This window comes from Pezoporus flaviventris, unplaced genomic scaffold (genome assembly GCF_033815535.1).
Source record: "Pezoporus flaviventris isolate CSIRO_AGI_PZ_B2104156 unplaced genomic scaffold, CSIRO_AGI_Pfla_v1 ptg000003l, whole genome shotgun sequence".
NCBI lineage: Eukaryota > Metazoa > Chordata > Aves > Psittaciformes > Psittacidae > Pezoporus > Pezoporus flaviventris.
In genome coordinates this window covers 2,116,535-2,133,011 of record NW_026892551.1, presented here as the reverse complement: position 1 = coordinate 2,133,011, position 16,477 = coordinate 2,116,535, and positions in this window count along the sequence as shown.

Below are 16,477 nucleotides of genomic sequence, written 5' to 3'. Positions count from 1 at the left end.
CCCATCAACTAGATGTCTCCAGGTCACCAGCGACTGGCCCTGACTTCCCTCCAGCCATCATCCCAACAGAGAATGAACTTTGAACATCATGGACCGAATGGACTCGGCAGCATTATAGGGATTGGTCCATGCACTAAGAAAATGATCTTTTCCTCTTGGTCTGTATGTATATGGATGTATATATGTGGGAGAGCAATGGTGTATGGAAAATGTGGGATCTGAGCACGAGGTGAATGGTATGGAATAAGGGGTGGATAATGTCCTGGGTTCAGCAGTAGCAGTCATGTTTTTCCTTTGTGTTAGCTGGTGCAGTGCTGTGTTTTGACTTCCAGCCTGAGAACAGTGTTGGTGAAGCCGATGTTTTCAGTTGTTGCTAAGTGATGTTTACCCTGACCAAGGACTTTTTGCGGCTCATGCTCTGCCAGGGAGGAGGGGAAGCTGTGAGGAAGCAGAGACGGGGCACCTGACCCGGGCTAGCCAGGGAGGTATTTCATACCACAGCACGTCATGCCCGGGGTAGGGGGTAACTGGGAGTTACCCGGAAGGACACGGGCTTCCGGGTGGGACTCGTTTCTTGGCCGGTGGTATCGTATTCTCTTCCCTTGTTATTTTCCTTTATCATTGTTGTAGTTGATAGTAACGGTGGTGATTTGTGTTGTGCATTGGTTGCGGGACTGTTCTTGTCTCAACCCTTAGGAGTTGCACTCTTTCGATCCTCCTCCCCGTTCCTCCGGGAGCGGGGAAGGGGAGAGCCCTTGTCGGGGGGGGGGGGGACGGCCCTCGATTGTTGTCAGCTCGGCACCACTCACTGGGAGTGAGTGAGCAAGTTACCTGACTGGGTTTAAACCACGACAGTTATCCATCAGCTTCAATAGCAGCGGATACTGACGTTTAAGGATTACTCACCTCTATAAAAATGAAGACATCAGCTTTGTCAACATAAAGGTAAATCACAGAAAATATCACTGCTTCTGAACCAGATATGCTGAGCCAGCTGTGCACTAAGACTTTTCAATGTGTAATTCAGAAAAATGGATTCAGCGCCAAACACACACTTAGATGTCTGCAGTCTACATCTTGCTATGCCAGCTGTTTGACTTTCTATTGGAGATAATAGACAAGTAGTCAGTGGGATGATGTAGTTACTGAAGGTTAGTGAACTACTCAGTAGACCAAATCTACATATTTACTTCAGAATTAATTTAATAGTTCTCTAGCTTCCATTTAACTGTAGTCATAAACCAAATAAAACATGAAACACAATACTGTTTATCAAGAAAAGGTGTGAGGTATGTTAACATATTCTCCTAATATATTAGGTCTCTATAGTGACCTAATACATTCATCTCAGTGACCAGTGAATAAAACAACATTTCTATGTAAATTTCACATTCTTTTGCTGCCAGGATTCAATGTCTTCAGCACAACTGAAATATTTTAGCAAATGCGTACCTCTTTCTTACTGTGCTTATCATTTCAGAAAGAAACCAGACAGAACTAAAACAGGTTCAGCCTCTGTTCTGTCCAGTAATATTCTTATTTATCTTTGGAAAAAAAAAAGTAATAAAGCAAAATGTCTATGGGTCTCTCTTCCAAGGATGGATAACCTTCAGCCACCATTTATTAATTGTCTTAATTGTCTAGCTTGTGGTTGCTTTGTATAACATTTTAACATTTAATGTGGTTTTACCATAACTCTCAAATAGTGACAACAAGGTTGATGTAAATGATTCTTTAGTACTCCATGTTGCAATAAGACAAGGGGTAATGGGTTTAAACCAAAAGAGGAGAGACTAAGGATGGATGTGAGGAAGAAAACTTTTATAATGAGGGTAGTAATTCTATCTGACCTCAATCTTTATTTTAAAGGGTAAAGTATGCAATAAGAAGAGTAAATGTAGTGGAACACTTAAGAGTGGAAAAGAGAAAAAAAAATCTGAACAGTTTTGGCAAAGGTGGCTGCTCTTAAATAAATACATGCAAAATGTATTTATTTAAAATGCATTTCCTAAACAAATGCATTATTACTTAGAAATAATTGTAATTTCTGAAAGTGACAATGCATGGCTTGCTACTGACTATGTGCTTTTGATTATTTTCTGGTATTTAACTTGGTTTCTGCTGCACAGGCAGCAATACTTGGTACTTTTACAGATAATTTAAAGAAAATAATTGTTTTGTGGGGGATGGTTTGTTTGTTTGTTTTTCTCAGGCAAGTTAGTAATCACTGTGGAACATACTTGTGGATGAAATAGTGCAGAATGAACTCCTGTATAAAGGAAAACACGTAATTTCTTGTCCTTCACAAGGAACTACAGGTATGATACTAATACTGGTAATTAGATGTTTCTTGCAGATGATACAAGCCACATTTGCTACCTGGCTGCTTACGTTAACAGGCAGTTCCTATTTGCACAACTCAGAAATAATAATAAGACCTTTTGCATATTAAGTCTAGAATTCTACCTACATTTAATTGTGTTAATCACTTACTGTTTAAATGTTTACTTTAAAAACTGAGAAATCAAAAGAATTTTTCAGAGCAGTTTGTGTTGAATTTGTCACCTAACCAGGCAAGACTGATGTCCTTGAAATGTTTGAGTAAAAACGGTTCAACTATGTCTAAAACTGTAAAATGCAAATAAAATACATTACTGTCAGTGTACTATACCCTATACATCCTGCTTTTTAAGTCCTGGAACATCTGAGCTGTGTGGTAACTGCTTGAAAGCTGAAATTAAGCAGGAACATTCTGTGACCTGTGAAAATCAGTTTGCATTTGGCCAAGGGAGTTTAAAGCAATTCTCTGCATACGAAGGCTGTATTTCAAGGGCTACTGATAGATAACAAAAGTAATGGTCCATGAACATTTTGTCTTCCTCACACCTTTCTATGCATACATGTTTGGTAGAAGTTTTCAGTTAACGCATGTCCTGATAGTATTGAAATAGAGCAGGAAATTACAATTATGTTAAAATAGAAGAATGTAGACATTGTTTCCCCAATGGGAGGGAGATATGACAGAGGTTCAAAGGCAGCAATATCATCCCAAAGTTGCCAGGGTATTTATTACGTAGCAAATGCATTGGTATGGCAAAAGTTCCCTTCCCATGTTGTGGAAGCAGTACAGAAAATGTTAAAGCTTCCTCCAGTGGAAGAAGCAGACTTATGTCAGGCAGGACTGGAAATCCAGCTGTCCATACTTCTGCACAAATCAGAAGCATACACGAGTATATGTTTGCGAATAGTTACTACATGAGGAAAATAATTTGTGCAGTTATAGTGATGCCCATTGCAAAAGAATAATGCATGGTGATATTGCATCATTGCAGAAAAGCCATAGCACATCACTGTCTTCTGCAGATAACCTAGAAACTTTTAGTAAGAAAACTTCAGTGTGGTTCGTTTGTTTTTTTTTAAGTTTTTTGACACTTTATTGAATAAATAAATGAGTACAATCAACCTATAAACCCAAATCCTGCCTGGAAAGGAGAGAACTATACCGTAGGTGCTGTTCAGTGATCATATTAAGTTTTCTAATGAGAAGATATGTTGTTCTGGGTGCATGTGCAAATGAACATGCATGTGTACTGCCCCATTCCATTGACTTCATAAAAGATTGCCTGCAGCTTCTTCAAGTCACAATACAGTAACAACATGTATTCAAGAGCGACACAGTTAGAATTGTTGTTAATGCAATACTGCCTAACGCCAAAAGTTTTCCCATGGGGAAAAAAAGAAAAAAAAAGTTCCTTTGGTTTTCTTATTACAGGATTAGAATATATAATTTTGAACTCCAGGTACAGGTTGTTCTGACTCCCTTTTGTGCCTAACAAATTGCACTGTTGGTTTACAGGTGAAATTTCAGCCACCTGCTAACACAAAGTTCCTATTAAAATCCATGTCAATTAGAACTGCCTTGTGTTCCATTCTACTTTGTACTTCATCTTTAGATGATTATGAGAACCCTTGAACAGAGTCCACACAGGTGATTTTTAATATCTAACCATCATTACATACTTCTTCATAGCTCAACTCACTAGACAGACAATAAAATTTTTGTTCAGTGGAAAAGAGATTTGAATAATCCAATACATTTCAGCCTTATACCCTCTGCCTTATTATTCAGTCAGGTGCAGGGCACAATGGCAGAATATTCTGCTAGCAAATGATATTCCTCTCTCTGAGCAGAGGTATACTTCTACCCTTAAAAGTAACCTTTCCCAGTGCCTGCCAGAACCATATGTTTCTTACAGAATCACCAGCTTGTATTATGTCCTCATCCTTATGTGGATGTCAGTCAAGTGCAGTTATTCTATGTACAGCTTTCAGTTCTCGTTTTTCTTTCAGGCAAGTATTTTTTTGTAAAATGATAGGAACACTTTACAACTAAACTCTAATTTCAAACATCTTCAAAACACATGCATTTGATTGTTACATCTGAATTTCCTTCTCGTTAAAATTCTTCATTTTCATTAAGAGGAAAAACAAAAAAAAAAAGTCCAGATCCAATAAAGAAAGCAACAACCATAAAAGGGGATGTCAGATTAAGAATGTCTTTGATGTGAACATGAAGCTAATATTCTGGGATAAGAACTGCTAGAATAATATTGTATGTAACAAAAGCTCCAGGAAATAATACTTTTGAAAGCATGTTTCTGTTTCTTTCCCTTTCTTTCCCCTTCCATTTCTGTCTCTATGATTTTGAATACCCAGAATTTCCTGTGAGTGCTAAGCAAATACCGTGGATACTGGAGGACAGGGATGTTAAAAATTCTAAATACTGAGTTGACTTTTTCTAAATAAACAGCTTTATATATAAGGAAACTTGAAATGTAATTGCTTCCACAAAATTATACTGCTTGCATTTTATTTACAAGAATATTCAGAAATAGTGCCCTAAAAATGCAAATTTGAAGGATGATGTTCCTTGTATCAATAGTACTTGCTCACAGTTACTGAGCTAAGAAAGGAAAACGCTGTATGTCACTGTGTGTTATGAGAGTACATTCTCCTTGTTTTATCAATTGCCTAAAGCTAGATAGAACTGTAAATCAGGCATCTTGTTTATATGCAAAACCAGAGAACATACGGAAGACATAGGATTATCCTTTTATAGGACAATTTCCATCCACACAGGGCTCTGAAGTCACTCACTGTATGGAAATTTGCTGTAAGGGTTTTGCCTGAAACTGGAGATTGGAGAGTGTACTGAGCTGTAGCAAATAATGTTCAAGTTTTCTGATGTGGGCAATTGCCCAGTAGGCACCAAACCACAAGCCTTTTCCCAGAAGAAACTGCATGCTCATTTTCAATCGTTAATTAAGATGGATCTTATAAACGAAGAGGCACTTGCAAGTTGAATTTTCTGTTACATGTCCAAACTTCACTTTGACTCAGTCAAAAGCTTTTAAAATGTTGTAACATAACATCATTGCTGTATCATTGGATTACTGTACACGCTGCCACATGTGGGTGGCTGTCAACAAGCTGTACTTCATTACTTTACGCCTCAGATTCTCAGTGAGCCATTGTGAGTCATTAAGTGACCAGAATCATTTATGCAGAACTGCAGCTTCTACACTTTTCATCTCACTGTCTATTTTTGCACATGGTGTGTGTTTCCATATTTGTGTTATATATGTATAAACACTAATCACAGTAATCCAGTGTGAATATATTAATATAGATTAATACAGAGCTTATAATTATGAGGAGCTTCAGTCCATGAAAGCAGGTGATGCTAAAAATTCTCTCATTTTGCATGTGTAACAGATGATAAAGGGTTGGGGTTTTTTGACATGATTACCTGAACGCCTTGATCTACAGCTAACACTAATGAATATAGTATGACTCAGTCATACACAGTCCTCTAAATGTCCTTGAGCATAGAAGTGTATCCTAGCTCTCAGTGAAAAGCTGAGCACTTCACACAGCTCACTGCAGAACTGAAGCAAAAGCAAACATGCCTCAGAGTAGTCATACTAAAATTGCTCTGGTTCAAATGTTAGTCACAGGATTCCAATGAGAAGTAGCAGATTGTTTTCCTCAAAACAAAGACACACATATACTCTTATATGTGTTTATATATTTATATCTTTCATAAAGCTGAAACTTAATGCTAAAACACTGCTTTAGTAAAGTCAGTACATGGAAAATAAATACATGTTCATATAATTTCATCCAAAAGTGCATTTGGAAAAAAAGTCTGGAATTCAGACCTTGAAATGTATTGATAAATTATGTAACCTATTTTTCTAAATAAAGTGATCTGAAATCATTCTGCTGTTATTCTAACTACCCAATAGCAGGCATTTCAGCAATTGGGTGCTGATCAGAAATTTATCCATGAAGTAAAAGCAAGAGAGTTACATTCAAATCAGAATTTAAAGTGGCTTTAACGTTACTTTAAGTATACTTTTTTTTTTTAAGATCAGTTTTATTTCATTCTGTCTCTGGAAACCAAGTTTTTGTAAAGCTCCAAAGCTCCTTCTGATCCATCATTCATCTTACATTTCAACAGAGACTGAAACACAGTGTATTAGACTCACTAAGAAGTTTCTTTTTTCTAAGAAGGTCAGAATGAAAACTGGAGCAGGACAAAGACAATATAAAGAGGAGGATGATCTTAAATGCTTTATTTGAAAGTTGGCAGCACTTAAGCACAGGATGCAGTACTGAAATATAGCTTCAAGGCACATTCCAACTGACTGTCCTTGCAGTCTAAACAATTTCCTTCCTATAAGTCAAAGTGAAGGTGACTGTTTTACCAAGATGCCTTTCTGGTTTCATTATAAATGCAAGTGGAATAAGGATCTGTGTTCAGGACCCAGGACTCGTACTGCCAAGAATATAGAAGCTTAGCAATGTAAGTGTGAGGCTGGGACACAAACAAATGAGATTTATTCTGTCAGACTGGCCTTTCAGTACATCTTGCAGAAGACTATTTTTGTCTCCCTCCATCAGCACTTACTGTTAATAAAACATTGGCATAAAAGCCTTCATCAGAATTGAGGGAAGGTGTTTTATGCATAAGGAATTTAAATGCAAAACATCTATCCTTATACATTATTCTGCTATACTTACTGTTGAAAATAGAGAAAAAATCTGTCATCAATAATAATTATTATGCTTAAGCTTCACAGGACCAGTTCCAGAATTTCCAGATGATCTTTACTTTCCAAACAGCCTTACTGATTTCCCAGTGTACTGGAACAGCATTTTTGCATGATTTATGTGCCAGACCTTCAGCTGGTCTAAATCCCTGCAAATCTACTAAATCAAATGGATGAATGCTGTTGTACAACAATAGGGAACCTGTGTGGTGTCCTGTACTTCAAAAAGAATACTGATTATTGAGTTTACTTGAAATCAATGGCTATTCAAAGAACAAACTACTTTTCAAGGTGAGCTATGAGGTGGTATCACCTGATGTGTGCTTCTGAAAAAACTCTTTAATAATAAATAAAAAGAATTCTGTATTACAAACAATCTATGGATTCTCATCCCAAATATCTATATGAACATTTTGTAGTAGTTGGATTAACGTTATTTGAAATCAGAGGAAGCTTTTCAGTGTCACTTGAGGATAAAATTTTTAAAAATATAGCTGAGAGGAAAAATAAAAATGTCTCTCATACTGTATCTTCTCACAAAATTTCACAGCACCAGTCAGTCACTGAATCTATTGCTTACTTTAGCCTCAGGCAGAAATGCGAAAAAAGATTAAAAATATGTCTCACAAAACAAAACCTAAGACCCCTGACTAGACATCCCTCTGTCATAAAAAAAATAAATACTGCTATAGCATAGTATTAATACTTTGAATAGGATCTTTAATCACAGAATCATAGAATGGTTTGGTTTGGAAGGAACCTCAAGGATCCCCTAGTTCCAAACCCCCTGCCATGGGCAGGGACACCTTCCATTAGACCAGGTTGCTCAAAGCCCCATACAGCTTGGCCTTGAACGCTGCCAGGGACGGGTCTTTCACAATGCCTCTGGGCAACCTGCTCCAGTGTCTAACAACTCTGACAGTACAGATTTTTTTTCTGAATGTCTAATCTAAATCTACCCTCTTCCAGTTTAAAGCCATTCCCTCCTGCCTTGGAGAAGTCCCTTTTGACTTGGAGAAGTCTCTCCCCATCCTTCTTGTAGAAGAAACTCAACATTCCTTAAGAGCTAGGCAGTGAGAATAATGCAATAAAAATAAAGTAGAAGGACATGAACAAGACCAGTGGGTGGAATACAACCTAATGGGAGATAATTATAGCTCTGTCCACAGTGTACCACATTGGACTGCTCTCTAGCAGCCTGTACTTGAAACCATGTCCAATTCAATTGTGTGTGGAGAAGGAAATAGCTTGCAAGAAAATCGAAAAGACTAGTGTCTACCAGAACTAGTAGAGATGTCTTAACCTTCCATCCAAGGTATAGGACAGATGAGATCATAGCTGTACTCATTCACCATTAAGCCTACCACTGAGAGGTTCTCAGCTGACCATTACATATCCATTCAAGACTCTGCTTAAGCTGTATTTTGAATTCTTGAATTAGAACCTATGGGCTGGGACACAAAATACAAACTTTTTGAGGCATGGCTTGAGTGAAAGAGGACTACCATAGAGCCTTACTTAGTTCCCCATAATCCTAGCCTACCTCATCATTTTATTCATAATTTGCTAGTTATTGTTATCATAACTTCTTTAAACAATGTGAATTAAAAGAAATAAACTCAACTTTGCTTAAAGCCTCCTATATTTAGCCTATACTCAATTGCCCTATTAAGCTAAGTAACAGTACAGCAAAATTAAATAATAATTAAATAAGACTTTTGCATAATTAATGAAGTTTAAATTAAAGTATTGACCTTTAGGGATAATAAACCATGCTAATTGAAAGTAGAATTTAACATATTATGAAACAGATTTTCAAAACACTGGAGGCTTTACAGATGTATGACTTCCCTTTTTTCCTCAGAGGCATGGGCCTGGTTTACAATTTATTTGCCTTTAAGGAATGGATAAATATATTCTCATAGATTCTGACGTAGCAGTTAAAAAAGTTGTTGCTGAAGGTCAAGTAATTTAAACTATTTCATAGAATCATAGAATCATAGAATAGTTAGGGTTGGAAAGGACCTTAAGATCATCAAGATCCAACCCCCCTGCCATGGGCAGGGACACCTCACACTAAACCATCTCACCCAAGGCCTCGTCCAACCTGCTCTTGAACACTGACAAGGATGGAGAATTCACAGCCTCCCTGGGCAACCTATTCCAGTGCCTCACCACCCTAACAGGAAAGAATTTCCTCATACCCAATCTAAATTTCCCCTGTTTAAGTTTGAACCCATTACCCCTTGTCCTATCACTACAGTGCCTAATGAAGAGTCCCTCTCCAGCGTCCCTCCAGGCTGCCTTCAGAAACTGGAAGGCTGCTATGAGGTCTCCACGCAGCCTTCTCTTCTCCAGGCTGAACAGCCCCAACTTCCTCAGCCTGTCTTCATACAGGAGGTGCTCCAGTCCCCTGATCATCCTCGTGGCCCTTCTCTGGACTTGTTCCAACAGTTCCATGTCCTTTTTATGTTGAGGACACCAGAACTGCACACAATACTCCAGGTGAGGTCTCACCAGAGCAGAGTACAGGGGCAGGATCACCTCCTTTGACCTGCTGGTCACGCTCCTTTTGATGCAGCCCAGGATACGGTTGGCTTTCTGGGCTGCAAGCGCACACTGCCGGCTCATGTTCATTTTCTCATCAACCAACACCCCCAGGTCCTTCTCTGCAAGGCTGCTCTGAATTTCTTCTCTGCCCAACGTGTAGCTGTGCCTGGGATTGCTCCGACCCAGATGTAGGACCTTGCACTTGGCATGGTTAAAATTCACAAGGTTGGCATCAGCCCACCTCACAAGCGTGTCAAGGTCCCTCTGGATGGCATTCCTTCCCTCCAGCGTATCAACCGAACCACACAGCTAGGTGTCATCGGCAAACTTGCTGAGGGCGCACTCAATCCCACTGCCCATGTCAGCGATGAAGATGTTAAACAAGACCGGTCCCAACACCGATCCCTGAGGGACACCACTCGTTACTGGTCTCCAGCCAGACATTGAGACATTGACCATAACTCTTTGTGTGTGGCCACCCAGCCAGTTCTTTATCCATCAAGTGGTCCATCCATCAAATTGATGGCTCTCCAATTTAGAGACAAGGATGTCGTGTGGGGCAGTGTCAAGCGCTTTACACAAGTCCAGGTAGATGACATCAATTGCTCTACCCCTGTCCATCAGTTCTGTAGCCCCATCATAGAAGGCCACCAAATTGATCAGGCAGGCTTTCCCCTTAGTGAAGCCATGCTGGCTGTCACTAAGCACCTTGTTGTTTTTCATGTGCCTTAGCATGCCTTCCAGGAGAATCTGCTCCAAGATTTTGGCAGGCACAGAGGTGAGACTGACTGGTCTGCAGTTCCCCAGGTCATCCATTTTCCCCTTCCTGAAAATGGGGGTTAGATTTCCCTTTTTCCAGTCATCAGGAACTTCACCTGACTGCCATGATTTCTCAAATATGATGGCCAGTGGTTTCGCAACTTCATTTGCCAGCTCCTTCAGGACCCGTGGATGGATCTCATCAGGACCCATGGACTTGCGCACGTTCAGATTTTTAAGATGGTCTTGAACCAGATCCTCTCCTACAGTGGGTGCAAGGTCTTCATTCTCACAGTTCCTGCATCTGCCTTCCAAGACTTGGGTGGTGTGGTCAGAGCCTTTGCCAGTGAAGACTGAGGCAAAGAAGTCATTCGAACCTCAGCCTTCTCGAAATCCCGTGTAGCCAGTTTTCCCGAGAGCTTCCTGAGGGGGCCTACGTTCTCCCTAATCTGTTTTTTATTTGCTATGTACTTGTAGAATCCCTTCCTGTTATCCTTAATACCCCTAGCCAAGTTTAATTCTAACTGGGCCTTAGCTTTCCTAATTTGGTCCCTAGCTTCCTGGACAACATCCCTGTACTCTTCCCAGGCCGCCTGTCCTTGCTTCCACTTATTATAAGCCTCTTTTTGCATCTGAATTTTCCTCAGGAGCTCCTTGTCCATCCAAGGAGGCCTCCTGGCCCTCCTGCTGCACTTCCTAGTTTGTGTTGAAGTGGACTGGATATATTTATACCGTCTTGCATCTGAACTATGAAATTCTACAGAATAAACAGCATCTAATCATGTACAATGGTTTCTGGAGCTTTTCTTTCTAGATTTCAGAACAGTAATGATTTGCATAACTTTATCTTAGTGGCATTCATGCTCCTACCAAGGCCAACATATTCTGGCTATCATGACCCACATCAGAACTGCCAATTAATTAAAAGGCTAGGAATTTAAAAATGTGTCATAACTCAAAATAAATTGCATGTTTCCCAAAAAAAAGTAGTAAATGTTCCATCCCTGGCAGTGTTCAAGGCCAGGTTGGACAGAGTCTTGGCAACATGGTCTAGTGTGAGGTGTCACTGCCCATGGCAGGGGGGTTGGAACTAGAGTATCTTAAGGTCCTTTCCAACCCTAACTCTTCTGTAATTCTATATATGTTCAGATGAGCTTCACCTTCCTATATTCAAAAAGTGTGCAAAGGAAGCACGGCAAGCAGGTCAAGCGAGGCGATTCTCCACCTCTACTCTTTTCTTGTGAGACCTCACCTGGAGTGCTGCATTCAGCTCTAGAGAACCCTAACACAAGAAGGATGTGGACCTGCTCAAGTGAGCCCAGAGGAAAGTCACAAAGATGCTCAGAGGGCTGGAGCACCTCTCCTATGAAGACAGGCTGAGAGTGTTTGGCTTGTTCAGCCTGAAGAAAAGGCTCTGGGGAGACATTTTTGCAGCCTTCCAATATCTAAAGGGGACCTACAGGAAATCTGAAGAAGGATTTTTTACAAAGGTATGTAGTGATAGGAAAAGGGGGAACGGTTTTAAACTGAAAGAGGGTGGATTTAGATTAGACATTAGGAAGAAATTCTTTATTATGAGGGTGGTGAGGCTCTAGAAAAGGTTACCCAGAGACATTATGGATGCCCCATTCCTGCCAGGGTTTAAGGCCAGGTCGGATAGCACTTCAAACAACCTGGTCTAGTGGAAGATTTTGCTGCCTGGCAGGGGGGTTGGAACTAGATGATCTTTAAGGTCACTTCCAAATCATTCTATTGTTCTGGAACCCATATCATTCTACGGTTCTATAGTTCTTCTCCCAGTAATGAACTTGCAGAGTGCAATGTTACATTTACATCACCATGATTAGAGTAACAGAAAATGTACCTTCAGTTATATTACCAGCATAAAGTCCGTGACCCATTATGTGCATTTTTTTTGGTTCCCTTACACCTGACTCTATCTGCCAAAATTAAATTAGAGTTAAAAAGCCAAGGGGAAATAGACTTTATTTTCAGAGGGCTGGGCTGTCAGAGTTCTAATTTGTAATTCTCCTTTTGAGATTGTCAAAGGCCCTTTTTGTAACTGAAAAGTTTAATTACTACAGTTGCAAGGGTCATTACTCACTGCAGGGAAGATGAATAGTGCAGAGCTACTAAATAAAGAATACCTGCTAGAATTATTTTTGAAGGTAGTTACGACAAAAGTACTACTGTTCTTTAGGATGATAACTTGATGTCTCATCTAAATTTTTTGCTGTCATTCACAATAAAATGTCCTATCTTTTCCATGTACTTAGCTTTTAAAAGACTTCCACAGTTCACAGGTGTTTCTAAGTGCAGGTTTGCTGGTATCCATAGCTTCATAATTCATAAATTCAATTAGGAATTTATGTACTATTTTGACTATATGTAGCTAATCAAAAGATAGAAATAAAATCTTCAAACACTCATGCATACATAGATACAAATAAGACTTGATCCTCTGACCAGGTTCAAAACCTTTTTCTGCTTTCCTCTATGAACATGTGAGTATTCAAGTAGAACACACAAATGTACTCATATAAAGGACTGTATTTCATCTCAAATATTTAACACAAGTGCTCTTCTGGTGGTTTGAATAACTTACCTAGCTAAAGGACCACAACAGCAGAAATCTATGTACTTTTGTAACTAACCAAAATTTGCCAATTCCAATGATAGCTATGAACTCAGAATTCTTATTTGTAAATTAGTTACAAAACCCAAGAAATATTTCTTCTGTTTTTTTGTAATTTGACTCACATTAGTAATTTTTTTTTTTTTTACTTTGTTCTTTATTTGCAGGATTTCTTTTAATCTGTATCATTTAGTCAAAGCAGCCACCTGGAAGCTCTACCCACACGAAGTAACTTTCTCTTATTCTCAGGCTTTCCCAGAAATTTCAGTGATTACATTAGACACAGATGATGTGTTTGTTGCAGGACCCCAGTTCCAGAAGGCTTTGCCCCAACAGCTATATAAATCAGATATTTTATGTAAGCGGCGAGGAGAAGCAGACAGGCCAACCCAATATGGGTGATAAGCAACTTCTACTTTATTTGTGACGCAGTTCACACATATATAGGAGTGGTATTCAGCCACTCCTTCTTGGCATAACAGTATTGGTTAGCCCCCACAGCTTCCTCCACATTCTCCTCCCAGGTCCGGTCTCTGGCCACCTGTGGGGGCCACCCCCTGCCTTGCTTGCACAGTCATCCAGAACTCTATGGTTCTGCTCTTAGAGTCATTCTGCAACAATTCCCCCCTTTTTCTTTGTGCAAGCAAGGCATTATGGGTTATTCTGTTCACCTGTTTTATCACACAACTATAAACAAGTCTAATAGCTACGATGATTAACCTAACAATGATACATAAGTGCAATACTTCAAACAACAGTGTTTGACTCAACCTGTAATGCCCCGTGAAGACAACCATCTAGTTATTCTTAGGATATTGCTCATTTACTATTGCTGGGTAAGCTGAGCCAGGGTTCTCAGCTGTGCGTGCATCGAATTAGCATAATCAGAGAGACTCATACAACACATTCCATCAAACTCTTCACATCCATGTCCCTGTTCCAACAACAAAAGGTTCTGCAGTGTTGCATGTCTTACAAAGTCAACATTAAAACAAATCAGAAATTGCCTTCGATGTAGAATTGTCTGCTTAGCAACTCAGCAACCCAGTCTGCTTAGTTGAGCCAAGGCCCCGTCTGAAGCACTTACAGTGATTTGGCATATTATGATTGGATACATGTTTTGAAGACCCTTAGTGACTTACATATAATTGGTTAAACACAGGTGTGAGAACTCAACCTTGAAAGCTTGCCAACAGTCCACAGTTCTCATTAACTTGGTGAATTCCAGCCTCTTATCTTGCTTGCTTAAGCTTCTTCAGGCCTCTCATGGCCTTGCTGTATCTTTCAGGATTATTCAAAGTTTATGTACCAATTATGCATTCTCCTGTGAGAACACTGTCTCCACATCTTCCCCCTTTTTGTTTTATCCAGTAACAAGTCGCTACTACAGCGAGGCACACACACATTTACATTAGCAGAGTAACTATTACAGGGTGCAGCAGCATGCTGAAGATGCTGATGGCAGTGAAGGACTAGCCAAAGAAATTTCTTACCAGTGGAATTCTCCCCCCCTCTTATTTTGTTCCATCACCTGCTTTATAACACTACCATTGTATTAAAATTTTTCTAGCTTTTGCCTTAGCATTTTCTAGTGGCTACTGCAAATTTCCATACTCTAACATCTCTTTTACAAGTGACAAATCTATACAATACAAGGTGCAGTTTCTTACTAGCAACTAGCTAGCAAATACAGGTGGTTTTATACACAAAATCACAACTTCTAATAATAGCTACTTTACAAGCACACATATTCAGGGTGTTACTTTTCAGTTGCCCCCAAGTGATGTTTTGCAGTTAATCGTTCTTTCTCTTCCTCCATCTCATTCTGCTTGGGGTATTCATGGTCAGCTCCTGTAGCTGAGGCACCAGGTTTATCCATTCGTCCGTCTGTCCAGCTCATGGCAAGGCTTCACAAACTTTGCAGACAGTCGCCATGGACCTGTAGGCAGGAGGGCACAAATATACCCCCTCCCCCAGGTTATCAGTTCTTCAGAAGTAGACAGGTTAAAGTTAAATGTAACATCATTACTCTCTCTCTCCCCCCTCTTTTTTTTTTTTTGTCCCTGCAAAAGCTATCATTTTTCCCACTACAGTTCCACGTACAGAACGTGGCACAAGGACCCTGTGGAGACTAACAGCAAACCAGCTCCGAGAAGCATCATTGCAGTGTGAGGTGGCATGTTCAACCTTAGCGGGCGTCCCCGCAGAGGCTCTGCCTCACCCACATCGTATGAGGCTTGGGCTTTTATACTGACCAAAATGCACACTCATTCCAACACAGGTGGCCAGCCTGTGCTGGAAGAAGTGGCCAGCAGTATCTACAGAGGTCTCCAAGGGTTGATAGAAACCTGGACATACTTATATTTACCAACTTCTAGTACATGAGTATCACAGAGAAACTGTATGGGCTCCCCCTGTCAATTGCCAGAAAAAAATCATAACATATACAGCTTGAGTATAAGAGGATTTTAACGCATACGTGGTCACTGTTTGTCAAGCCTCCTTAACTATTTTGAGATCAAGAGCTTCCCACTCTTTAGCCCCCTGCTGTGTAGTAAACACAGGATATGCAAAGATGCCCATAGCAGAAAATTCCCCAGTAATGTTCACCTCTTTGGTTACCCATTGTTACAACTGAGCGTCTCCAGGGCCAGTGAGTCTGAGCAGACCGACCCGGGAGACAAAGAGTCAGGGTCTGGAAGCAGAGGATATAAATCTGGCTCGGATTCAGGGGATTCGGGGGCTGATCCTGCGCCGAACTCGGGGTCTCCGTTGCTCGCAGCTGTGTCTTTCTTATCAGATGTATCTCATTCGGTATGCGGCCATCTGCAGACCTGGCTCCTCCGTGACTGAGTTAAAATTTTTTTCACTCTAGAGCGTAGTGGGTTGGAGAGGCTCGCGGTTCCTTTAAATCTCCCGCTAGCGCATGATCCCTATTTTCTACTGCGTGCTTCACAGTGGCGCCGCAATCGATCCGGCGCCGAGGCACCGCCCTCTTTCTTTCGGATTTCTCGACATTTATCATGCATATACCTTCTAATATACTTTCTCTGTCCTTTTCAAAGTCCCTACTTTCGGAACTGGGGTGGTGGGGGAGCAGGGGGTTACACCTCCTCCGCAGCACCTTCTGATGGGGGGGAGAAAAGGAAGGGGGGGGGGGGTGGGGGGGAAACGTTGTGCTCCCGCGAGTTGGGGGAAACGAGTTGTAATCTTCCCCCGGTTTCAACCGACCGGGGACGTCTGTTCCCAGTTTCTCCGTTGCTACCGCGGCAGTTTTCTTTTCTGCCTTGCATCTTTTTATACAGTTCATTACTTCCCTCCGTGGTTTACCGAGTTTCTTTGCCCTTTTATAATCATTAAGCACTGAGTCAAATAGTTCACCACCAAACTTTCGCCACTCACTCTCCTCAAATATTGT